The 26276-nt window shown below is 42.9% G+C and overlaps 1 protein-coding gene across 2 annotated transcripts in view; it reads left to right on the top strand.

Annotated features, from left to right (window-relative positions):
* The window catches only part of SH3BP4 (SH3 domain binding protein 4), a 157602-nt gene that overhangs the window by 40101 nt on the left and 91225 nt on the right, over positions 1–26276 (top strand). For both annotated transcript variants that reach the window (XM_038748913.1, XM_038748911.1), the window contains exon 2: positions 15344–15431. The gene's annotated coding sequence lies outside the window, so the exon portion shown is untranslated. The remainder of the gene's footprint in view (positions 1–15343; positions 15432–26276) is intronic.

The raw sequence follows: 26276 nt of genomic DNA, 5'->3' as shown, positions 1-26276 counted from the left end.
TCATCACTCCAGCTGTTGGCCTCTTTCTTTATGTCTTCTTTCCTTCCTAGAACACTCGTGCCCTCTGCACATCCCACAGACCAGTGCTCACCCCATATTCAAAGTCTTCATGAAAGCCCATCTTGTCCAGGAGGTCTTCCATGGTTAATATTTCATCTCCCCTTCCAATATCTCCTCCCTGGGAATGCCACTTCAGCACTCTGTGTCACCTAAGCACTTGGGTATCCAGCCCTCCCCACCAACTGCATAGCATTTATGTACAGATCTACACATTCTACACCTCCTCCTATTGGTGATTTTTCATTCACTCATTCAATCGTATTTATTGAGCGCTTACTGTGTGCAGAGCACTGTATGAAGCATTTGGAAAGTACAATTTGGCAACACATAGATTGTCACTGAGACAATCCCTACCCAGCAACGGGCTCACAGTCTAGAAGGGGGAGATAGACAACAAAACAAATAGACAGGCATCAATAGCATTAAAATAGATAAATAGAATTATAGATATATGCACATTAATAAAGTAAATAGGGTAATAAATATGTACAAATATACATAAGTGCTTAGGGAAGGGGGTAGAGCAGAGGGAAGGAGTAGAGGCGATGAGGGGAGGAGGAGCAAAGGAAAAGGGGGGGCTAAGTCTGGGAAGGCCTCTTGGAGGAGGTGAGGTCCCAGTATGGCTTTGAACAGGGAAAGAGAGCTAGTTTGGCAGATGTAAGGAGGGAGGGCATTCCAGACCAGAGGTAGGACATGGGCCAGGGGTCAACAGTGGGACAGGCGAGAAAGAGGCACAGTGAGGAGGTTAGCAGCAGAGGAGCAGAGGTTGCGGGCTGAGCTGTAGAAGGAGAGAAGGGAGGTGAGGAATGAGGGGGCAAGGTGATGGAGAGCTTTGAAGTCTATAGTGAGGAGTTTTTGTTTCATGAGAAGGCTGATAGACAACCACTAGAGATTTTTGAGGAGGGCAGTGACATGCCCAGAGTGTTTCTGTAGAATGATAATCCGGACAGCAGAGTGAAGTATAGACTGAAGTGGGAAGAGACAGGAGGATGGGAGATCAGAAAGGAGGCTGACGCAGTAATCCAGTAGGGATAGGATGAGAGATTAGACCAACAAGGTAGCGGTTTGGATGGCAAGGAAAGGGCAGATCTTGGCGATGTTGTGAAGGTGAGACTGGCAGGTTTTGGTGACAGATTAAGGATGACACCAAGGTTGCGGGCTTGTGAGATGGGAAGGATGGTAGTGCCGTCCACAGTGATGGGAAAGTCTGGGAGAGGACAGGGTTTGGGAGGGAAGATAAGGAGCTCAGTCTTGGACATGTTGAGTTTTAGGTGGTGGGTGGACATCCAGGTGGAGATGTCCTGAAGGCAAGAGGAGATACGAGCCTGAAGGGAGGGAGAACAGGAGAGGAGATGTAGATTTGGGTGTCATCTGCATAGAGATGATAGTTAAAGCCATGGGAATGAATGCGTTCACCAAGGGAGTGAGTATAGATGGAGAACAGAAGGGGACCAAGAACTGATCCTTGAGGAACCCCTACAGTTAGGGGATGGGTGAGGGGGAGGAGCCCGCGAAGGAGACTGAGAATGAATGAACACCCGAAGAGATGAGGAGAACCAGGAAAGGACAGAGTCCGTGAAGCCAAGGTTGGATAATGTGTTGAGGAGAAGGGGATGGTCGACAGTGTCAAAGGCAGATGAGAGGTTGAGGAGGATTAGGATAGAGTAGGAGCCATTGGATTTGGTCAGAAGGAGGTCACTGGTGACCTTTGAGAGGGCAGTTTCAGTGGAGTGGAAGGGATGGAAGTCAGTGATTTATTTGGCATCCATCTCTTTCTTAGATTGTAAGCCCCTTGTGAACAGAGATTGTGTCTACTAAATGAACTGCACTGTCTTAAGTGCCTAGTATGAGATTTTATACTCTCTTAGATTGTGAACATCCCAAGGGACAGGAACCATGTCTAATGCCCACTTGTTTTGTCTCTCCCAGGGCTTAGTACAGTGCTGTGCACACAGTAAATGTTTAATAAATACTATAATTACTTCTTCTTTGATTGTATATCAATAAATGCTCTTGATTGATAAAGTTGAGGAAATCCCAGTTAAGTGAATGAAATTATTCTCTTTGTGAACTTTAGTCAAAAGTGTTTCAGGAGCAGTCCTGGGAGCACCGGGACATCATTGTTGGGACAGATGTCTAAACTGTGACAGGTGTTTCTGCTGAAATTGAGAATACACCACAGTGGAATTGTTGGCGAGATCTGGATAAGGTTCTTGCCTCTAAGATGAGCTGACTCAGCAAGAGTTGGGCTTCATCTTCCTGTAGCTTTAGGGATTTTCAAGATCGTTTGCCATTTTCAAATGTAGTAAACAAACAGTTGTTCCTGAGAGAGCATCCTAGAGCCGCTTGACATTACTAGGTCAACAGTATGAAGCACATAATCACAGCTGTTCTTTTTGCTGCTTAGGACTTTTTCCTCACTCTAGTTGGGATAATATTGATAATGTATTAAATGCCAGTTGCCTCCTATATGACCTAGGACAAGTCACTTAAGTGCTCTGTACCTCAGTTTCCCCATCTGTAAAATGGGGATATATTTCCAGGAGGCCTTCCCAGACTGAGCCCCACCTTCCTGTCCCCCTCGCCCCCTCTCCATCCCCACCATCCTACCTCCTTCCCTTCCCCACATCACCTGTATATATGTATATATGTTTGTACATATTTATTACTCTATTTATTTTACTTGTACATATCTATTCTATTTATTTTACTTTGTTAGTATGTTTGGTCTTGATCTCTGTCTCCCCCTTCTAGAGTGTGAGCCCACTGTTGGGTAGGGACTGTCTCTATATGCTGCCAACTTGTACTTCCCAAGCGCTTAGTACAGTGCTCTGTGTGCTCTGCACACAGTAAGCGCTCAATAAATATGATTGATTGATTGATTTTTCCCTCCTACTTAAACTGTGAATCGCATGTGAGACAGGGACTGGGTCTAGCCTGATAGACTTGAATCGACTGCAGTTCTTTGAACAGTACTTAACACATATTAAGTGCTTAACAAATACAATAATATTAAACACTATAATAAGAAAAAGGTGCCATATCATAGTTAGAGTTCAGTGGGTTTCCTCTGTTAGGTCATTTACAATTGCAGCCCAGCCAAATCCAGCATGTCTCTAGACCTGCAGTAGCCACGAGCCTTTAACAACAGGCTTCTAGACATTGTCCTCACCCAGCCAACATTTCCCTGGAGACAGGGCAGTGGTAGTGGCCTCCTACTTTGAAGGAAACCAACCTGCTTCTTCCCACCTGTCTAGGGGGGAGGATATATATAATGTGTGTGTGTGTGTGTGTGTGTGTGTGTGTGTGTTTGTGCATGCATGTGCACCTGTCTCTGCAGTTCCCTCTCATCTTCGTTTCTCTTGCCTCTCTACCCCTCTTAATTCCTTCCCTGCTCATTTTTTCAGGTCCCCCTGACCACTTGGGAAAGCTTTGTTACTGGAGACTTCTAGGAATAAAATAGAGCCCCATGAGGGACAGGGATTGTGTTTAATTCCCACCGTGTATTTTTTCCTCCCATCACCACTAAAAGTGCTCTGCATACAGTAAGCACTTAATAAATGCTATTACTATTAGTACACTATTACTATCAGTGTCTGCCATGGATTGTATAGTCTTCATGGTATTAAGTGCAAACAGGCTTGGAAGGACCTGGGGGAAACCATGGGGGAAACCATAAAGGAAATGAAAACCCAACCCAGCTGAATAATACAATGATTTCAGATTTTTTTAAAAAAAATTATTTGCATCTTATTTTATACTTTTTCAGGCTTCAGTTTCTTTCCCCACCCCTAAATGATCCACGTCAAATCTTCTTCAGTATTTCAGATTATTTAGTATTGCAGCTGCAACAACAACGGCATTCTTCCTGAGCATCCACCTACTGTAATGCACTGTAGTAAGAGCTTGGGAATATACAACAAAAGCGTGAAACATGTTCTGTATCCACGAAGGACTTACACTGTAACTGGGGAGACAAGCATAGAAGTATTTGCAATTATAATAAACAGAATTAAAATAACCATAATACAATAGAGAAGCAGCATGTTGTAGTGAATAGAGCAGATTGACTGACCTGATAGAGCACTGACCTGGGAGTCAAAGTCATGAGTTCTAATCTTGGCTCCACCACTTGTCTGCTATGTGACCTTAGGCAATGCACTTGACTTCTCTGTGCTTCATTCACCTCATCTGCAAAATTTGAATTCAATACCCATTCTCCCTCCTGCTTAGAATGTGAGCCCCAGGTGGGACCTGATTACCTTGTATCAACCCAGGCACTTAATATGGTGCTTGGTACATATTAAACACTTAACAAATATCACCATAATGGTAATTATCATAATCATCATTATCCCTGTTGCAACAGTAATTCACCACTCACAAGTGTTCATTGAAACTATTGGCATAAGAGAATGCTCTGTATATATTTACTTTATTGTTCATTTAATGAATTTAAACCATTCTGAATCCAACAACCAGAAATACAAGTTCTGGATCAATAAACTTGTGTTTATACAGCATATTCTTGATTTACATTAACATGCACTTATTTATTGCATTCATTAATCTGTATATCCTCCCCTATTCCCACTATATGGAGCTGTAGCATTGCTTCTTTTACCCCAACTTATCTGTAAGTAACTTGTCTATCTCACATGTGAGATTGTAAACTCCTTGAAAGAGGGGACTATGTATTTTGAATGGTTTTTTTGCTTAATACAATGTCATACTCAACAGTTGACTGAAGTAGCTTTAGAAGGCTCTGTGTCTCAATCATTTGGTTCTTTGGAATTGTTATTGTTTTTAGTGGAGCTCGTTTTATTGATTACCATAGATCAGCTCTTTGTCCAGTTTCTTCTATAAAAGTAGCCTCTCCGGACCTGTCCAGAAAACACAGTGTGGATTTTGAAGAGGGATGGGGCTTGGGAGGAAGGCACAAGTAGAATGCACCCTTCTTTCCAGGTTTTCTGAGTGACCCAGGGACTTAAGGTAGGCCCATAAATGCAGTTGCTATAGTCCACGCCCAACTGTTATTGAAATCTGGTTTGCAAATTCAATATCCTGCCAGTTTTTCTTCACTTTTCAAGACTCCCCAACAATGTTCCTGAGTTCCTTGTTTTTCAGTTTCTACTTTTAGTTTCAATTGAAAGCAGGAACAATTGATGGTTGTTATTTGGGAGCTGCCCACTGTGAAATAGCATCCTGTTTGGCTGAAGCAAAGGACCAATCATCTTAGCTATGTAGGTCCACACTAAGATTCTCTCTGAGTAAAAGTCAACTTTTAAAGAGAGATGGATCCAGTCTGAAGAGCGAAGACATCTGGACTAGATAGCGGCATTGCTTAAATGTCTTTGAGTGTTCTAAGCAATCCAATGACCTGGAACACTGCTGCCATTTATATAGTTTATTCAACTAGTCCTTTGTGCTAAGAAGGCTAGGCAGAGAAGCTGTATGCAATCCCGAACTGGGTGGCTACATGTATAATTATAAACAGCCCAGGAATTCTATAGCGTTAGGGTTTACAGGGCATGCGGATGGTAATTTGGGCTCGTAGAAAATAATCATCAGACCAAAAAAAGGTGTGTCGGTGATCTTGTGTGATATGGAGTGGTGAAGGAGAGGGGAAGAAATCAGCTCAGCTTGGACTGTATGCTCTGAGCCAACCCAAAGGTAGAGAGCTCTTCAATTTTTCTGCACCAAAATTGGAACGAAGTGCTCCTGATTCATGTAGGGATTTTTTTCTTAAATTTTAGATGAAGTCAAGATCTTTAAGCAGATATGATCTGTTGTGAAAATTCCTGGTGCTACTTTGAGGGCAGTGATCTTACTGTGGGTTTGAGCACCTTAGGGAAAATGACTTGTTTTAAATGCACACACTTTTGGTGATTATCAAGAAAAACAGCTTTGCTTGGATTTTCCAAAGTGAACTGAAAGCTTTCCTTCAAGCGAAACATTTCATTTAAAGGTAATGCCAGCAGTGAATTTGCTTTATGGCCAATGTGTCGTAGATGTAGTAGAGTTTCATGAGATAGTTTAGCAATAATATAAGCAACAACAGCAGCACTTGGAAATTGAGGTGCAAGATCTTGAGAACTCCTCCCTGTTGATCAGAGGTGTTGTGCATTTACACCTGCATTTGAGATTAAACCAATTAACACATACTCAACCAGAGTTTTTCTCATGCTTGTTCAGAGCCAAGACAAATCTAATTTTGCAGCCTACATGACAGCATAAACTAGTCTTTTAATATGGAATTTTTAAAAAGGACTATATATGCTATATATGCTCATTTTACTATGGCAGGGATGTAGTGTGAGCTTTAACAACAAAAAAGCCAAGTTGTTTAGTTATAAATGCTGCGTTAACGTGTTTGCATGATTCTTGATGACTAATGGATGTTTACTAGAAAAATCAGTTGTCTGTGGTCAAATATTTCCATAACCACCAGGATGTGTAAACCTTAGATGAGAGGTGAAGGAAGAGAATAGGCTTTCTATTTATGATTTATGACAATCTAATCATTCTTGCACTTTTATAGCAATCATGAAAACCAGCTTCGAACAGTGTAAACTGCTTATACAGTTCTTTTAACCTTTCATGCATAATTTATGGTTGGTTAAATTTAAAGGCTGAAATAAATATGCATGAACATTTTTGGGGGGGGGTGATTAGTGCCAGTACATATAATTAAGACTACTGAAATGAGGGAGGGGGTGAATGTCATGAATTGTAGCCAAATATCTTTCACCAATATGCCATGTGTAATTGGTAGTTTGCATTTGTAGTTATGTGCAAATTCACAATAAGTTTATTTTTCTGTGTATGATCAGTGTTCATCAGACTAGTTTGTTTTCTTGAGGCACTGACTGTTTTCTTTGTATTTTGAACTTGAGAGGGAAAATTTGGGAATATTATATGTTAACTGTACTCATGAAGATGGAAGTCAAGAAGGGTGAGCATCACCCTAGACTGCAAGATCCTTGTGGGCAGGGAATATGTCTACCAAATATCCCAAGTGCCCAGCACAGTGCTCTATACACCTGGGTTCTAACCCCTTCTCTGCCCTTGGCCATAGGTGTGACCTTGGGGAGATCACTTAATCTCTCTGTGCCTCAGTTTCCTCATCTAAAATGTGGATGAGAGACCCAATCTCCTTACCGCTTAGACTGTGAGCCTGTGGGGGACACAGTATCTGAATGGATTATTTTGTATCTACTCAAGTTTAGAGCAGGGTTTGATACCTTGTAAGGATTTAAAAATATTACCAAAACAACTGTCTCTACCCTCATCTCCTTCCCACTCAATAAATGTGGTTGGTTGATGTTCCTCCAAGAAGGCTGTTAACTGTGCAGGAGACAGGCTGGACCATGGTTTGGCTTAGGACGGCATTGCTTATACTGTGTTCTTAAAACATTGGTGGGCTGTGTGATTGAGAGCTCCACGTGGGACAGGGACTGTGTCTAACCCAATTTGCTTGTATCCACCCTAGCACTTAGTACAGTGCCTGGCAAATAGTGAGCACTTAACAAATACCATTATTTTTTTTTTCTTCTACTGTAGCCCCCCTACTTTGTTACCCTGCTGACTAGTGTACTCCATTCCAGAATGCACTTCCCCTTAGTTTTATGTATCCTTTTCCCTCTGGAATTTGTGGCACCAGAGATGAAAATGGCTCACGCATTCCAACATATCGGTCTTTGAGGTGGCATCCAGATTGGTGTAGCAGTTGACATCCAGATGGCATCAAGGCATCCAGATGGCTGTAGGCCCCTCATTAAGGAGAGGTCAGTTTGCTCCTGAGGCATGTTTCTGAGAGTCAGAAGACCTGGGTTCTAACCCCTTCTCTGCCCTTGGCCATAGGTGTGATCTTGGGAAGATCACTTAATCTCTCTGTGCCTCAGTTTCCTCATCTAAAATGTGGATGAGACCCACTCTCCTTACCGCTTAGACTGTGAGCCTGTGTGGGACACAGTATCTGAATGGCTTATTTTGTATCTACTCAAGCTTAGAGGGTTTGATACCTCGTAAGGATTTAAAAATATTACCGAAACAACTGTCTCTACCCTCATCTCCTTCCCTTTCCCTTGTCCCCCCCCCCCCCCCCCCCCCCCCCCCCCCACCCTTTTCTCAGCCCAGGGAAAGATCAAGTGCTCCTATTCATTGATTTCATCGTATTTATTGAGCATTCACTGTGTGCAGAGCATTGTACTAAGTGCTTGAGAAGTACAAGTTGGCAACATTTTCCAACAAGCATTTCCCCTGTCCAAGAGTGATTTAGAAGTGGAGGCTAAGTTTTGGAGTATTCTGTGGGGATTCAGAAGGTGGGATCATCCTTTGCCTGAGATATCTGTGAAGCACTTACTATGTACCAAGCACTCCAGTAAGCACTGGGGTAGATACATGATAATCAGGTCTGGCACAGTCCTTGTTCCACATTCGGCTCACAGTATGAGAAGGATGGAGAATAGGTATTGAACCCCCATTTTACAGATAAGGAAACTGAGGCACAGAGAGACTAAGCGACTTGTCAGAGGTCTCACAGCAGAGTGCGATTAGAACCCAGGTTCCCTGACTCCCAGGCCCCTGCTCTTTCCACTAGGCCCCTCCACTCCCACTCTTGAGCTATGAGGTCAGCTAGTGAAAGAGTGGATTGTTCTCCAGAAAAGATAAGAGCAGTTTAGCATTTTTCACTCTGGAGCCATACTTTTCATTTTCTGTGCAAGAATTAGGGGTGAAAATAGTTAATCTCTGGCCTGAGGAATACTCAGAAATTCCTTGTCAACATAAGTAATAATACTTATTAGCCTGAGTGATTTTGGGTTTTGTTTTTTTTGTTTTGTTTTTTTTTTAGCTTCAGCCTAAAAACAACCAAAGTCCCAAATGAAAACTGCCTTTCCACTCAAATACAGAGTGTTTAGAAAAAACAAATTCCCTAATTGCATGCTTAAAGTACCTGAAATAAAATCTAACCACCTGGAAGGTAAATTAATCAGCAGTACCTTGAATAATGGAATTTAGTAGCATAAAACCACTGTGAAGCTTTTAAACAAGCTTTTAAAATAAGCTAATCACTTGACTGAATCTTTGATAATCCCTAGAGGGTTCTGTTATGTAGGATTCTATGGAAGAACTATTTGCTGAAAGGGGCCTCATTGTTTGTTTTGTCAAAACAAAGGTGGAATCTTTAAAGACATCATCACGGGTGGGATTGTGAATTAAGCAAGAACCTCCCGTACCACCCAAGTTTCCTTTTCTATGTCTGTTCTCTTAGGCACGGTGAGACAGAGGGGTTTGACAGGGCTGTGTTGTAGCTCACAGCGTCTTTCAGCATTCTCCTCCTCTAGACTGTAAACTCCTTGTGGACAGGGAGTATGTCTTCCAACTCTGTTACACTGGACTTTCCTAAGAAGTTAGTATAGTGCTCAGAAAATATGATGGATCAGCACCCCCCACCCACCCCCCAGCCTCTCCACATAACCTCTTCCCAGATGCGGCTGTCCTCCCTCTCTCTCATCCTTGCCTTTTTCCCCTATCTGGTTTTCTTCCCTCTTGCTTCCATCATTAGCATTTCCCCCTCTAGTCTGTAAAGCTCCTCCTGTGCAGGGATTGTGTGTACTTCCTCTATGGAATGCCTAGTACATTATTTTACAGTACAGTATCGAAGCAGCATGGCTTACTGGATAGAGCGAGGGCCTGGGTGTCAGAAGGACCCTCCTTCTACAGCCCAGCCCACACCCTCCGCTCCTCTGCCGCTAACCTCCTCACTGTACCTCGTTCTCGCCTGTCTCCTCGTTGACCCCCGGCCCATGTCCTCCCCCTGGCCTGGAATGCCCTCCCTCCACACATCCGCCAAGCTAGCTCTCTTCCTCCCTTCAAAGCCCTACTGAGAGCTCACCTCCTTCAGGAGGCCTTCCCAGACTGAGCCCCCTTTTTCCTCTCCTCCTCCCCATCCCCCCCACCCTACCTCCTTCCCCTCCCCACAGCACCTGTATATATGTTTGTACAGATTTATCACTCTATTTTACTTGTACATATTTATTATTCTATTTATTTTGTTAAAGATATGCATTTAGCTTTAATTCTATTTGTTCTGATGACTTGACACCTGTCTACATGTTTTGTTTTGTTGTCTGTCTCCCCCTTCTAGACTGTGAGCCCATTGTTGGGTAGGGACTGTCTCTGTATGTTGCCAACTTCCCAAACGCTTAATACAGTGCTCTGCACACAGTAAGCAATCAATAAATACGATTGAATGATTGAAAAGGACCCGGGATCTAATCCTAGCTCCACCACTTGTCTGCTGTGTGACCTTGGGTAAGTCATTTCCACTTCCCTGTGCTTCAGTTACCTCATCTGTAAAATGGGGATTAAGACTGAGCCCTGTGTGGGACAGGGACTGTGTCTAGCCTGATTAACTTGTGTATCTATCCCAGAGTTTAGAACAGAGCTTGACACGTTAAGCACTTGACAGATATTACTATTATCATTGTCACTTTGCTTATAGCTAGCCCTCAGTAAATACCATTGAATGAGTAATTGGACATCGTCATTGGTATTTATTGAGCCCCTACTGTAAGCTGAGCACTATACTAGGCAGTTGGTAACTCTCCTAAACTCTTAGTGCAGTCCTCTACACATAGTTGGTGCTCAATAAGTACTATTGTTCAATTGATTGGAACCATGCAGTAGAAAAAAAAGATAATGGATCATCTGAGGCTTACAGTTCAGATCACAAACATCAAGTGGGAAGAAGGATATTGATATAGGTGGAAATGATCAACACAAATGTTAGCAAAAATGTGTGGAAAAAATGAAGTGAAATAAGCAGATATGACGGGTGGGGGTTGGGATGGCATAACCAGGCAGGAGGGGGCTTCCTTGAGGGGTGTCTCTTCTGCCACAATTGAGGAATAATTCTGGCCTCTGTCTCCATATCGGTAATATATTCAAAAGTGAGGCAGACACTGTGATAATTGTGTGAAAATGTCAAATGCATTATTTATATATGCAAAGACATATACATAAATGTTTAATGCTGTTTAATCAGACTAGAGAAGGATGAAGCGGTGTTTAAATCATTAAATGAGATTTTTTCCCCAAGCTGCCAGACCAATGTACCTATTCCCCACACCCTTTAAGCCCCACAGATGTTGGTCACTGTCCTTTCCATAGAGTGGGTCAGGCTGGAGAGGACCTGACCAAGGGGCTTGGATTAGCCCTGGTGAGAGCCCCACACCCAATCCAAATGGGGAGCATCTGGAGAGAAGGTGGAGAGAAGGATCTGAGTACTTAATCCACCCAGGATAGTCTGACTAACACCTCATAACATCTAAGGAACAGCTCTTTTGCAAGTGGTTCACAACTGGAATTCCGCACCCTTGTTTTTTTGTGTGTGTTTTGTACACAGTAAATAATAAATATGATTGAATGAATGAATTTAATGAACTTTAGCGGCCACTGGGGATATTTGGGCAAACGTTTTGGAAGGGCTCCTTCTCATGGATTCTAATCCCAGCTCTGCTCTTTGTCTTGGGAAAATCGCTTCAATTTAGAGAAGCCACGTGGCTTAGTGGATAGAGCATGGGCCTGGGAGTCAAAAGGACCTGAGTTCTAATCCCAGCTCTGCCACAGGTCTGCTGTGTGACCTTGGGCAGTCTCTTCACTTCTCTGGGCCTCAGTTACCTCATCAGTAGGTACAGGGACTTTCCAACCTAACTAGCTTGCATCTAGAAACAACAACCTGATCACCTTGTAACCTCCCCAGTGCTTAGAATAGTGCTTTGCACATAGTAAGTGCTTACTGAATGCCATTATTATTATTATTATTATTATTATTATTATAAACTCTGCTCCAGAGTTTAGAACATTACTTGTCACATACTAAGAGCTTAACAAGTACCATAATTATTGTGGGGGGAAGTACCCCAAGAGAAAAAGGATAATTTAAATGTAGTTGTGAACACGATAGCTGGATTATTCTAGTCAGGGGTTGGGTGGGGTGGTGTGAAGCCCATTCTTTGATTGTTGTCTTTATGTGTTTTCATTAACATATGTGAGACAGACAACCCCAGTCTTCGCTGGGAGCTTGAGGCAGCCAGTTCTACTTAAAACAGTTATTCATTCAGTTCATTGAATCTAATTTATTGATCCTTACTGTGTGCAGAGCAGCATACTAAGCACTTGGAAGAATATAATACAACAATAAGCAGACATTCCGTGTCCACAGTGAGCTTGCAGTCCAGAGGGGGAGACGGGCATGAATATAAATAAATCAATCACCGGTCTGTATGTAAAGTGCTGTAGGACAGCATCAGCAGTGTGGGGTTGGCAGGTCACAAGATTCAGACCAGACTGAGACAGGGAGATTGGAGCATCCAACCTTCTTCAAGACTTGCTTTGGCATAGTGGATTTAGTATGGGCCTGGAAGTCAGAAGATTGTGCGTTCTAATCCCGGCTCTGCCGCTTTCTGCTGTGTGGCCTTGGGCAAGTCATTTCACTTCTCTTTGCCTCAGTTTCCTCATCTGTAAAATGGGGATTGAGACTGCAAGCCCCATGTGGAACAATGACTGTGTCCAACCCGATTTGCTTGTATCCCCCCCAGCGTTTAGTACAGTGCCTGACAAACAGTGAGCACTTAACAAATACCAGAATTATTATTATTGCTTGCTATTTTTGCCTCCCCAAAGTACTAAGCTTAATGTTTCCTGGTAGATTTTTTTTAAAAGTGTTCAGTACACCAAAACTACTTCTCATCTAGCTCACTGTACTCAAATGCATTCTAGTTAGTGTGTAGGATGCAGATTGTAGTTCAAAAAAAAATGTTGGTCACAGCAGTTATGTACCTGTAATTTAGGTATTTATGCTAATATCTATATCCCCCTCTAGACTGTAAGATCACTGTGGGCAGGGAATGTGTCTGTTTATTGTTATACTGTACTCTCCCAAGCACTTAGTATAGTGCTCAGCACACAGTAAGTGCTTGATAAATGATTGATTGACATCAGTCCTCCGCCAGCCCCTCAAACTCAATAGATCCAAAATTGAACCCTTCATCTTATCTCCAAAGTCCTCTCTTCCATCTTAGTTCTCCATCACAGTTGATAACTTAGACATCTTTGAAACCTGCATCTGTGGCATTATCCTTGACTCCTCTGTCTCTTCTAACCTTCATATTCAGTCTTTCACCAAATAGTAATAATAGCAACGGTATTTACTTAGCATTTGCTGTGTTCAGAGCACTGAACTGAGAAGTGGGAATTAGATGTGGACCTTATCAGTTCTTTCTCCACAACATTTCCAATGCCTACCCCTTGCTCCCTTCCCAAACGACCACCACAGTGGTACAGGTATTGATCATCCTGACTGACTGCTGCATCAGCCTGTTTTCTGATCTTTTTGCCTCCAGAACATGCCATCTAAGCACTTGAATCCTCTCAACCACTCCCCCTCCGGAAATGTTTACAATTCATTTATTGTTCTCTCCGAAGTGCTTAGTACAGTGCTCTGCACACTGCAAGCACTCAGTGAACACCATTAATTGATTTCATCCCTTGGAACTTCATTCATTCAATTTTATTCATTCATTCAATCATATTTATTGAGTGCTTACTGTGTGCAGAGCACTGTACTAAGCGCTTGGGAAGCACAAGTCAGCAGCATACAGAGACGGTCCCTACCCAGCAATGGGCTTATTGTATGCAGAGCACTGTAGTAAGCACTTGGAGAATTGCTTAGCACTTTTTGTGAGCTCATTGTGGTCAGGGGTTGTGTCTACCAATTCTGGAATATTGTACTCATCAAAGTGCTTAGTATAGTGCTCTGTGTACAGTAAAAGCTCAGTAAATATGATTGTTGTCCATATCTTATATGCTCTTCCTCCTATATGTAATTTATTTAATCTGTCTCCCCTATTAGGTTGTAAACTTCTTGAGGGACGAGCCTATATGTTTCTGTACTCCCAAAGGCTTAGTAAAGTGCTCTACATTGAGTTGGTGCTCAACAAATGCTACTGATGGATTGCATGATTAAGGCATGTGTGCAGAACGGGTAAAATCAAGCAGCTACTCGAAAGCCAACTGAAATGAGGTTAAACAGCATTGCAAACTGAAACACTTTCCCAGTGAAGCAAAACCTTAATGATAGGACATGGCAGAGGCAGATTGGAGACAGCAACAGAGGACAGGTTTGCCTGGAAGAAAGGGCTGGACAGGAAAATTTTTAACATCAAGAGGAAGTAATAGAAACAGCTCCTGGCACTGGGTGTAACAAATGGGCCACTGCAACAAGGGGGAAATCTTTACCTTCACACTCATGCATTGATCCTTATTGGCCTGCTGCACAATGATTAATATACAGATATGGAAAACAGATTGTAGGCTGCAAATACTACTTTCATTGCCTTGGAGAGCAGTTGTTACTGGAGCTGTTCCAATTCTAAGAGGCGTGGTGAATAGAACATGGACCTGGGAATCAGAAGATCATGGGTTCTAATCCCTGATCCATCACTTGTCTGCTGTGTGACCTTGAGTAAGTCACTTGACTTCTCTGTGCCTCAGCTACCTCATACGTAAAATAGGTATTGAGACTGTGAGCCCCACATGGGGCAGGGACTGTGTCCAACTCGGTTTGCTTGTATCCTCACTGTTGGCTTCAAAGCTCTCCAACACCGTGGTCCTTCTTACCTCACCTCCCTTCTCTCCTTTTCCATCCCAGGCCACATACTCTGGGAGTGGGGGAAGAGCAAAGGGAGCCAGTCAGGCTGATGCAGAAAGTAATGGGACATGAGGAGAAGTGGAGCTTAGTCACAGAGCAGAGCAGATCACAGAGCGGGCTTGTGGTGGAACTGGGATTAGAACCTAGGTTCCCTGACTCCCAGGTTGTGCCTTTTCCCCTAGGCCACATGCTTCCCTGTATCAGATCTAGTAGTATAAAAACACAGTTTCTAGATATTTAAATGTAGTAGCATGGAAGGAAAAATCTACTCTTAACCTCCCACAATGCTCTTTTCCAGTTGCCTTAGTTTGCTGTGGATGTAAGTTTAAATTTCATTATTTTTTAAATGTAGTCAGTAACTTTTACTACACTTATTTGAATCACTTTTCTTTTGAATTTTGAAAGCACCAAGTTATCGTAACCAAGTAAGAGAAATTCTGACATTTGTACGAAGCTGAGTCCACTTTTCGCCTTCTTTTATGTTAAATCATCTCTTATGAGATTCATCCATTATGATTTAAAAGATGTTTTGGGACTATAGCCACATTGTTTTTGTTTTGTTTTTAGAACCAGTTTCTGCTTCCTGGTTGAAATTATGGGCAGAGGCCAGAAAATTATCTTCTGATGCGTCATAGAGATCAACCGTCTTTTACAGGTAGGAGATTGGAATTTGCAAGGCAGTAGGTATGCTGGAGGGGGGTTAAATTGGTGTTTATTATAAATAATAAGTGGTTTTTATTATTAATAATGACAGTAATTATGATATTTGTTAAGCATTTACTATGTGCCAGGCATTGTACTAAGCACTGGGGTGGATATAAGGAAATCGAGTTGGGCACAGTCTGTGTTTTACATGGTGCTCACAGTCTCAATCCCCATTTTACAGATGAGCTAATTGAGGCACAGAGAAGTGACTTGCCAAAATTCACACAGCAGACGAGTGACAGAGGCCGGATTAGAACCCATGACCTTCTAACTCCCAGGCCCCTGCTCTATCCATTATGCCTCACTGCTTCTATACTAAGCACTTGGGAGAGTACAATACAGCAGTGTTGGTGTCCCTGGAGTCTTCTAAGTACTAAAGTCTATCAAGTCTGCCACTTGTTAACAGCCTCTGTTCGCATCACCTAGCCTTCTCCACTATGTACCCAAACAGTTTGAGTTAACCTTGGAGCAAATAAAAGGTGATCTGGACAGTCTCAGATAAATAACCCCCACCTTTTTAGGTACACTGAAGGTGTACTGCAGGGGAAGCAGTATGCACTAGTGGATAGAGCAAGGGCCTGGAAGTCACAAGGACCTGGGTTCTTGGACAAGTCACTTAACTTCTCTGGGCCTCAGTTCCCTCATCTGTAAAATGGGGATTAAAACCATTTTAATGGTTTAATCACTCAGTGGAAAGAACATGGGCTTGGGACATGGGACAGGGACTGTGTCCAACCCGATTAGCTTGTATCTACCCCAGAACTTAGAACAGTGCTTGACGCACAGTAAGCGCATAACAAATATCATTATTACCATTATTATGTCACCTCTTCCCTGTTGGTCTGCTTCCCCTCACAATAGGGCACAAGATGGGCAACTTCTGCTTGTTGTTACAGCAGTTGGTCACAACTAAGTCTGGTTGACTGAGACAAAGAAGTCATTCATGCAAGGCAGCAAGTTCAGAAGTTCAGAAGTTTCCAAAACAGAAAAGTTGATACAGAAAATGAAAGAGGGCAGGGAGGTGATGTTCAAAGAAGCCTGAGGGCAGGGGGGTCGGCTCTATTCTGTGTGTACGTTTTGGGAGGGGATTCAGATGCAGAGGATTGTTAGGAATACATTTGGCGTATGATGTTTTTGTGGCATTCACAAAGACTTAAGTGTAGGATTTCACTTTTTTCTGTCTAACCTTCCTGATTTCAGGGGTAGGAGGGAACAGTGTCATTCTGAAAGAGGTGGAATAGATCATTGGCTTACTTTTATTTTGACCCAAGTAAGCTTTTATTTCTTTCTTTTCAAGGTGCCAAGAAGTGCCTCAAAGAAACTTCAATGCACAGTAAACTTTTAGTCAGGCAGAGGAAAATAATGACTTTCCCCGCAGCTCTTCACTTAAGACAGTTTAATAACACTTGCTGGTTTATGCCTAAAGAAATCGACTGAGCAGGTACTGGTTTAAAAGGACGACTTGAGGGTTGGCAAAGCAAGGCACCTTGTTTTTCCCAAGATGGCAGCTTCTGCTTTTAACCCTTTTTTCCAGGAGCTGCTTTTTTCCCCACCCACCTCAACTTCTCCAAGGAATAACACCCACCACCAGGCTCCTACTGTACAGCCATGTCAGATAGGGCTGTTTGAAGGCTAACAGACAGCCAGGACCAGGAGTTCTTACCCCAGCCCCAACTCAAAAGCAGCAACCAAAAAAAGTTCCTCCTGACTGAGCATATGGCCAATATGCCATTTGCATTCTGTACCTTTCATTTGCTAACATTGTCATGTAGGGGTACTAGTTAGGGTGACTACATGTGTTTACTGATTTGTAGTCAGTGGAATTTGAGAGCTTACTTGTGTGCAGAACACTGTAATAATAATGATGGTATTTGTGAAGCTCTTACTATATGCAAAGCACTGTACTAAGCACTTAAGAGTATACAGTGCAACAGAGTTGGTAGACAAGTTCTCTGCCCTCAGTGAGCTTGTAGTGTAGAAGGGGGAGACAGGCATTAATGTAAATAAACTACAGCTATGTATGTAAGTGCTGTGGGGTGGACGGAATATCTAGTCCTTAGGAACAGATCCTTTAGAAAATACATTTTCATCTCTGATTTTTTTTAAAGGCAAAATCCCTCCTGTTGGGCAAGTTAAACCTTTAACTTAATTTTATTTTGATACCTGCTTTTTTGACTTTTCAAAGTCTGTGTCCTCCAAAATTCCCTAGAATAGCAAACTTGCATGCCATCGTACTCTCTCCCCACTGCTTCCTGGTTCCAAACAGCTCCCTTGCACCCTATACCCCTTATGCACTTTAAACAAAAATCCACCTCTAAACTCTCAGCTCCCCATTTTATAATTCTGGTTTCTCCTTTCTCTGGTTGCCATTTACATCATGACCAGTCTTTTAGCCAGGGAGAGAGATATGCCAACCTGATTTTGGCCAGAGGATTGTGTCTCAATTTATAGGGAGGAATAATTTTGAGGGTTGTTACAGATGACTGCATTTGTCTGTCTTTTCCTGTGGAAAGTAAGGGTTGCTGTGGGACAGGGAGTTTGTGCTGTGCCTTGGAGCATACTCTTAGCTCTTGGTTAGGACTGGGTTGCTTTGGCATTCAACTCAGAGTGTGCCAGGATTTGGCTTATGCATACCCACAGCCTAAGGTATTCTCAGATGTAATGTTCAGACAGTTTTCTAACACCAATTTAATTTTGTAGCTCAGGGCAGAAAATGAAACGAGTGTACTCTTTGAAATGTTTTATATCCTCCTGCCTTTTTGTGCGCTGGTGGTCTTCCCCCTTCCCCTCCTTTGATTCTGAATTTGAGGAGGGGATCCTGAATGTCCAGCAAAACATCACTAGTAAAGAAGACATATAATATAGTAAGCACTTAACATATTCCATCAAAAAAAACCCCACAATCCAAAATTGGCCATCACAGGAGCCCTTAAGAAAGACAGGTTTTCAGACAGACACATTTTAACACTTAATGTCAATTTGTACGTAGTTGTCATTGCTGGTTCTTCAAAGAGTATTTAGTTCTAGGCTTTCAACTTGCCTGTTTTTCTCTCCTTCCTTCAGGGTCTGGGATTTTTCAGTGTTGACAGGTCTGGCCACACATTCTGTGTTAACAAACAAACTGAAACAAATCAACCATTTTGGTCTTTCAGCTTTAGATCTTTCTAATGGCTTCCTTGTGTTTGTGTGCCCAAGCATTGTAAACAGGGACTGAGCAGGTCTGAATCCACAGTATGTGGACCTAAAACTTGATCTCATCAAGTTTGTCAGTCACCTTGCTAGTTATGGCTTATGTAAGCTCGGTGTGGGCAGGAATTGTCTCTCTACTGCTGTATTTAAACTTTCCAAGCACTTAGTACGATGCTCTGCACTCAGTAAGTGCTCAATAAATATGATTTAATGAATGAATAGAATATCCAGGGCAGTATTCTCTGCCCAGGGCAACCTCCTCTGAAAGATGAGAGCCGGAATATAATAGGGAGTTCAGAACCAAGGATACATTTGGTCAGTGGTGGTATGTTGTCCTCTCTCCCTGTGAGCAGAGCTTTCCACTGACTGTGGACTTCCATGTCTGGTAATCACTCAGGGAAAGAACATGGGCTTGGGAGTCAGAGGTCATGGGTACAAATCCCAACTCCGCCGCTTGTCAGCTGTGTGACTTTGGGCAAGTCACTAAACTTCTCTGTGCCTCAGTTACCTCATCTGTAAAATGGGGTTAAGATTGTGAGCCCCACATGGGACAACCTGATCACTTTGTATCCTCCCCAGTGCTTAGAACAGTGCTTTGCACATAGTAAGCACTTAACAAATACCAAAAGTATTATTATTATTATTATTTATTGAGCATTTAGGGAAACAGCTTGGCCTAGTGGAAAGAGCATAGGCCTGGGAGTCAGAGGACTGGGCTTCTAAATACAATTCTGCCATTTACCTGCTGTGTGACCTTGGGCAACTCAATTTATCTGTGCCTCAATTTCCCTAATCTGCAAAATGGGGATTCAGTACCTCTTCTCCCTCCCACTTGATGATGATGATGATGATGATGGTATTTGTTAAGCGCTTACTATGTGCAAAGCACTGTTCTAAGCGCTGGGGAAGTTACGAGGTGATCAGGTTGTCCCACGGGGGGCTCACAGTCTTAATCCCCATTTTACAGATGAGGTAACTGAGGCCCAGAGAAGTTAAGTGACTTGCCCAAAGTCACACAGCTGACAGTTGGCGGAGCTGGGATTTGAACCCATGACCTCTGACTCCAAAGCCCGGGCTCTTTCCATTGAGCCATGCTGCTTCACTTAGACTGCAAGCCCCAGGTGGGGCTTTATTATCTTGTAACTAGCCCAGCGCTTAGTACACTGTTTGGCACATAGAAGCACTTAATAAATACTGCTATTATTATTATTACTATGTGCTTACTCTGTAGAGAACACTGTACTAAGTGCTTTAGAGAGGACAGTACAACAGAGTTGGTAGACAAATTCCCTGCCCTCAACAAGCTTACAGTCTTGAGGATCCACTAAGGAGCCTGTAAACTCTAATGGGATATTTTAGATGGATGTGGTGGTGGGTTGGAGGTTGAAGGCTCATGGATTTCTTTTGGTATGTTTTTTTTTTTTATTTTGTACACGCATGCACATATGGAAAGTGCAGTCTCTTGTGATCATTTTTTCTGAGGAAAGACCATATCTAGTTGTGGCTACTCCAGAGCTCGATATCCAGATGGAGACAAAGTGTGAACTAGACCATAAGCTCATTGTGGACAGGGAATGTGTCTACCAACTCTGTTAATTGTTATACTGTACTCTCCTAAGCACTTGGTACAGTGTTTTGTGCTCAGTAAGTGCTCAATAAATATGATGGATCGACCCGGAGAAGCAGCATGGCCTATTGGCAAGAGCATATGGGCTTGGGAGTCAGAGGACTTGCGTTCTAATGCTGGCTCTGCACTTGTGGGCTGTGTGATCTTGGGCAAGTCACTTCACTTCTCTGGGCTTCGGTTACCTCATCTGTAAAATGGGCAGTAAGGCTGCGAGCCCCATGGGATAACCTAATTCCCTTGTATCTACCCCAGCGCTTAGAACGGTGATTAGCACATAGTAAGCGCTTAAATACCATAATAGAAGCAGCGTGGCTTAGTGGCAAGAGCCACAGGTTTGGGAGACATGGGACCTGGTTCTATTCCCGGCTCTGCCACTTGCCCACTGTGTGACCTTGGGCAAGCCACTTAGCTTCTCTGTGCCTTAGTTACCTCATCTGTAAAATGGAAATTAAGACTGTGAGCACCACACAGAGCAACCTGATTACCTTGTATCTACTCCAGAGCTTAGAACAGCACTTGACACATAGTAAGTGCTAACCAATTACCATAATCTCCCTGCCTCTAGACTGTAAACCCAATATGGGCAGGGATTGCTTCTCTTTATTGCTATATTGTAGTTTCCAAGTGTCTTGTGCAGTGCTCTGCACACAGTAAGCGCTCAATAAATATGAATGAATGAATGAATGATTGGCTGAAATTCTTTAGCATGGACCTGGAAGTCAGCAGGTCATGGGTACTAATCCTGTTTTTGCCACTTATCTGCTCTGTGAGATTAGGCAAGTCATTTCACTTTTCTGTGCCTCAGTTACCTCATCTGTAAAATGGGGATTGAGACTGTGAGCCCCACGTGGGACAGAGACTGTTCAACTTGATTTGCTTGTATCTTCCCCAGCTCAGAACAGTGCCTGGCACATAAGTGCTTAACAAATACCATTATTATTATTATTACCACCAATTTCTTTATGGTATCTAAGTGCTTGTTGTGTGTCAGGAACTGTACTAAGCGCTGGGGTGTAGATACAAGTTGATCAGGTTGGAAACAGTCCATGTCCTACATGGGACTCACAGCTTCAGTCCCCATTTTACAGATGAGGTAACTGAGGCACAGAGAAGTTAAGTGAGTTGCCCAAGGTCACACAGCAGGCAAATGGTGGGCCCATCCTCCACCTATTAGGCCATGCTGTTTCTTAATCACATTCACTGTGACTAGAAATATAGATGCCATTCGAAATTTGAAATTACATTTTACAACCCTTTCCCAGTAAGGAAGATTTCTTTCTCAGAATGCTTGTTGTTGTTGTTGTTGTTGTTTTTAAAGCACACTTCCCTATTGCTTTGGTGGGGACTGGCTGTGAACAACCAACTCTCTTCAACAGCCAGATTAATTTGTGTGTTAAAGTTTTAACAATGCTTGCTTGGCCTTGTTGGATCTAATTTTGTGGTTGAGGTGAACCCTGGAGCAGTTCAAAATTTAACAGAAAATCATGCTTAATGTTCTTCTAAATGCATATATATTAAGTATAGAATGAATAGGCACCTGCCTTATTAGAGAGTAGTGATTTCATTTGGGTGAAGTCATAAACCACAGAAATGAAGCTCAATGAGTTCGCATAGACACCTGAAACCTGAAGTCCAGCTCTAGTTCCTCATTTAGCAAAACATAACATCTCCTTGCTGAAACCTGGTATTTCAGTCACTTAACTTTCCTTCTATTTCACTGTTTTCAGAGCAGGGATGTCATGAAGCTCTCAGGAAGAAAGGAAAGGTGCTTCAGAATTTCAAAGTATTGTTGTTTTTATTAGCAAAGCAACTTTAAAGAGTTTTTAACAACTTTAAAGAGTTTTTCATTGAAATCCAAACAGAAAATCTTCTTCCACTAGTTATCTCAAAGCCATCATTCCATTTACCTTCTCTATCAATGCATTATTTTCACTTAGCAGAACAAAATACCTTTCAGGAAGGATAATGTAACAGCCAATTCAGTGTTTTTTTGTTTGTTTGTGGAGGTCACAAGTAGGCTTGGTAGCCACATTGAAGCCTCCTTGTAGTGGTTTTGATACACATTTCTGTTGAACTGCTGTGATTCAATTCAATTCCATCATATGTATTGAGCACTTACTGTGTGCAGAGCACTTTACTAAGTGCTTGGGCTAGTACAATGTAACAGTAAGCAGACACATTCCCTGCCCACACACAATGAGCTTTCAGTCTACAGTTGATGAAACCAAAGGTTTCACTAGCCTGCTTGTAAATGAACAGCCATAATGTTTTAGGTCCAAATTTTGCAGCCTCACTGTAGTATTTAAATGACTAGGAAAAAAATGTCTTAGAATTTTACATTATAAGAACAAAAGTCCATAGGTAGCTCCAGTTCCACAATGGAATGAAGCTTTACTAACAACTATAATAATAAAAATTCTGGTTCATTCATTCAGTCGTATTTATTGAGTGCTTACTGTGTGCAGAGCACTGTACTGTCTTGGGAAGTACAGGTTAGCAACGTATAGAGATGGTCCCTACCCAACAATGGGCTCACAGTCTAGAAGGGGGAGACAGCCAGCAAAACAAAACATGTGGACAGGTGTCAAGTCATCAAAATAGAAAGAAAGCTAGATGCACATCATTAACAAAATAAATAGAATAGTAAAGGTTTACAAGTAAAATAAATAGAGTAATACATCTGTACAAACATATTTACAGGTGCTGTGGGGAGGAGAAGGAGTAGAGTAGGGGAGATGGGGAGAAGGAGAGGAAAAAGGGGACTCAGTCTGGGAAGGCCTCCTGGAGGAGTTGAACTCTCAGTAGGGCTTTGAAGGGAGGAAGAGAGCTAGCTTGGTGGGTGTATGGAGGGAGGGCATTCCAGGTCAGGGGAAGGATGCGGGCCAGGGGTCAGCGGCGGGACAGGCAAGAATGAGGTACAGCGAGGAGGTTAGCAGCAGAGGATTGGAGGGTGCGAGCTGGGCTGTAGAAGGAGAGAAGGGACGTGAGGTAGGAGGGGGCGAGGTGATGGTGAGGATACTCCCTTGGTGACCTCATTCGCTCCCCCGGCTTCAACTATCATCTCTATGCTGATGACACCCAAATCTACATCTCTGCCCCTGCTCTCTCTCCCTCCCTCCAGTCTCACATCTCCTCCTACCTTCAGGACATCTCTATCTGGATGTCTGCCTGCAACCTAAAACTCAGCATGTCCAAGACTGAAATCCTTGTCTTCCCTCCCAAACTCTGCCCTCTCCCTGACTTTCCCATCACTGTTGATGGCACCGCCATCCTTCCCGTCTCACAAGCTCGCAACCTTGGTGTCATCCTCGACTCCGCTCTCTCGTTCACCTCTCACATCCAAGCCGTCACCAAAACCTGCCGGTCTCAGCTCCGCAACATTGCCAAGATCCTCCCTTTCCTCTCCATTGAAACCACTATCCTGCTTGTTCAAGCTCTCATCCTATTCCGTCTGGATTACTGTATCAGCCTCCTCTCTGATCTCCCATCCTCCCGTCTCTCCCCATTTCAATCCGTACTTCACGCTGCTGCCCTGATTGTCTTTGTCCAGAAATGCTCTGGGCATGTTACTCCCCTCCTCAAAAATCTCCAGTGGCTACCAATCAACCTATGCATCAGGCAGAAACTCCTCACCCTCGGCTTCAAGGCTCTCCATCACTTCGCCCCCTCCTACCTCACCTCCCTTCTCTCCTTCTACTGCCCAGCCCGCACCCTCCACTCCTCTGCCGCTAATCTCCTCACCATACCTCGTTCTCACCTGTCCCGCTGTCGGCCCCCGGCCCACGTCCTCCCCCTGGCCTGGAATGCCCTCCCTCTGCCCATCCGCCAAGCTACCTCTTCCTCCCTTCAAGGCCCTACTGAGAGCTCACCTCCTCCAGGAGGCCTTCCCAGACTGAGCCCTCTCCTTCCTCTCCTCCTCCTACCCCTCTCCATCCCTGCCGCCTTACCTCCTTCCCCTCCCCACAGCACCTGTATGTATGTATATATGTTTGTACGTATTTATTACTCCATTTATTTATTCACTTTATTTGTACATATTTATTCTATTCATCTTATTTTGTTAGCATGTTTTGTTTTGTTCTCTGTCTTCCCCTTCTAGACTGTGAGCCCACTGTTGGGTACGGACTGTCTCTATGTGTTGCCAACTTGTACTTCCCAAGCGCTTAGTACAGTGCTCTGCACACAGTAAGTGCTCAATAAATATGGTTGAATGAATGAATGAATGAGTGAATGGAGAGGAGAGCCCTGAAACCAGGAGTGAGGAGTTTTTGCTTGATGCCTAGGTCTTGATGGTTGATGGTTGTTCTTACTATGTGCCAAGTACTGTAATAAGGGCTGTAAACAGATCCTCTTGACTTTAAACCTCATTGTGGGCTGCATTCTGCCTGCCAATTTTATTGTCCTTTCCCAAGCACTTAGTATAGTGCTTTGCACGCAGTAACTACTCAATAAATACCACTGATGAAGGATTAGAGACAATACAGTCAGGTCCTTGTCCTACAGAGGACTCACAGTCTGAGTAGGAGGGAGAACAGGTTCAATCCCGAATTTAAAGTCAGTCAAATCTCAGTTCTTGCATTTGTTTGGCTTTAAGTAGGTGCTGTTTTCCCAACTAGATTCTAGAGTTTTCATGCTTGTGAGGCTTCACTCTTGCATTAATGAGCCGTTGCATAAAACATTCTGTAGGTCTGAAGATGCACAGTCAAGAATTTTTTGGCTGTAAATTGCTGAAAATACTAGGTAGCATATGTGCAGAAAAATTGTTTAGTGCTGGGAAGGACTCCATTTCAGGTGCAAGTCATGATGAATTATCAGCTCAGTGGAAAATGTGCTTTATGTCTCTCACTTTACATGTCTCAGGTGGTAATTTAAAATGTACGTTTTAAAAACTGGAATCTTGCTGCAACTGTATTAGGGGAATATGATGATTCAATCACAAGAAAGTGGGGAAATTCAAAACTGTTTTCCAAGGAGCTGCAATGCTACTCCCATTCTGATTCAGGAGCGTACAAGTCAGTCTGGTACAGGTTCTTCCTACTCCATACGTTCAGGACCATCTGGAAAGCTGGGATTGCGTGGGACCTTTTTCTTGGAAATGGCAGTCAGTGGTGAGTTGATGTTCATGCCTATAATTTGGTAAATGAGTGTGGGAGTTTAATTTCCTTTTCCTTAGGTGGAGGAATGCTAAGAGCACTGAAGAGGCCCACTCATCTCTAATAATCAAATTTCTTGATGTGGAAGTTAGCAGCTCTGGTTCAGAACTAATTTGATAGTGATGATGACTGTGGTATTTAAGTGCTTACTATGTGCCAGGCACTGTGCTAAGTGTTGGGGTGGATACAAGGTTTTACATGATTGTTTTGTTAGAAGTGGAGAATGTTTTAGCTGGACAGCCTTAAAATCTTGTTCTTTAGAAGACCATTTACATGGAAAGCGTAATGTTTCTCACAAAGAGTCAAAGGAAACATATGACTCCTATGCTTTCTCCTTTGTGATGGTCACCCGAGAAAATGCCATTTTGAACTGTAAGATGCTATTTCAGTATTGTAATAGTATTAATAGTAATAGTATTCAGTCTATTTCAGTATTGTACAGCCATTTTGTAGAATCAAATTCTTTGAAGAGTGAAACTCTTGCTAAATATCATTCATATCCTAAAGAGTGTTAGCATTGGTGGCCTAGTGGATAGAGCATGGGTATGGGAGTCAGAAGGAACTCGGCTCTGTTACTTGTCTGCTGTGTGACCTTGGGCGAGTTGCTTTACTTCTCTGTACCTCAGTTCCCTCATCTGCAAAATCTGTTCCGTGTGGGACAGGAACTGTGTCCAAACCAATTTGCTTGTATCCACCATAGTGCTTAGTACAGTGTCTGGAACATAGTAAGTGCTTGATAAATATTACAATTATTATTGGGTTGTAGTAAAAGTTAAAGTGCCCCCCTCCGCCCCCCTGCAATTTCACAATTTCTGGGAATCTCCAA

Source organism: Tachyglossus aculeatus, chromosome 7 (assembly GCF_015852505.1).
Source record: "Tachyglossus aculeatus isolate mTacAcu1 chromosome 7, mTacAcu1.pri, whole genome shotgun sequence".
Lineage (NCBI taxonomy): Eukaryota > Metazoa > Chordata > Mammalia > Monotremata > Tachyglossidae > Tachyglossus > Tachyglossus aculeatus.
The sequence above is the reverse complement of the archived record's forward strand: the minus strand, read 5'-3'. Positions and strand labels throughout refer to the sequence as shown.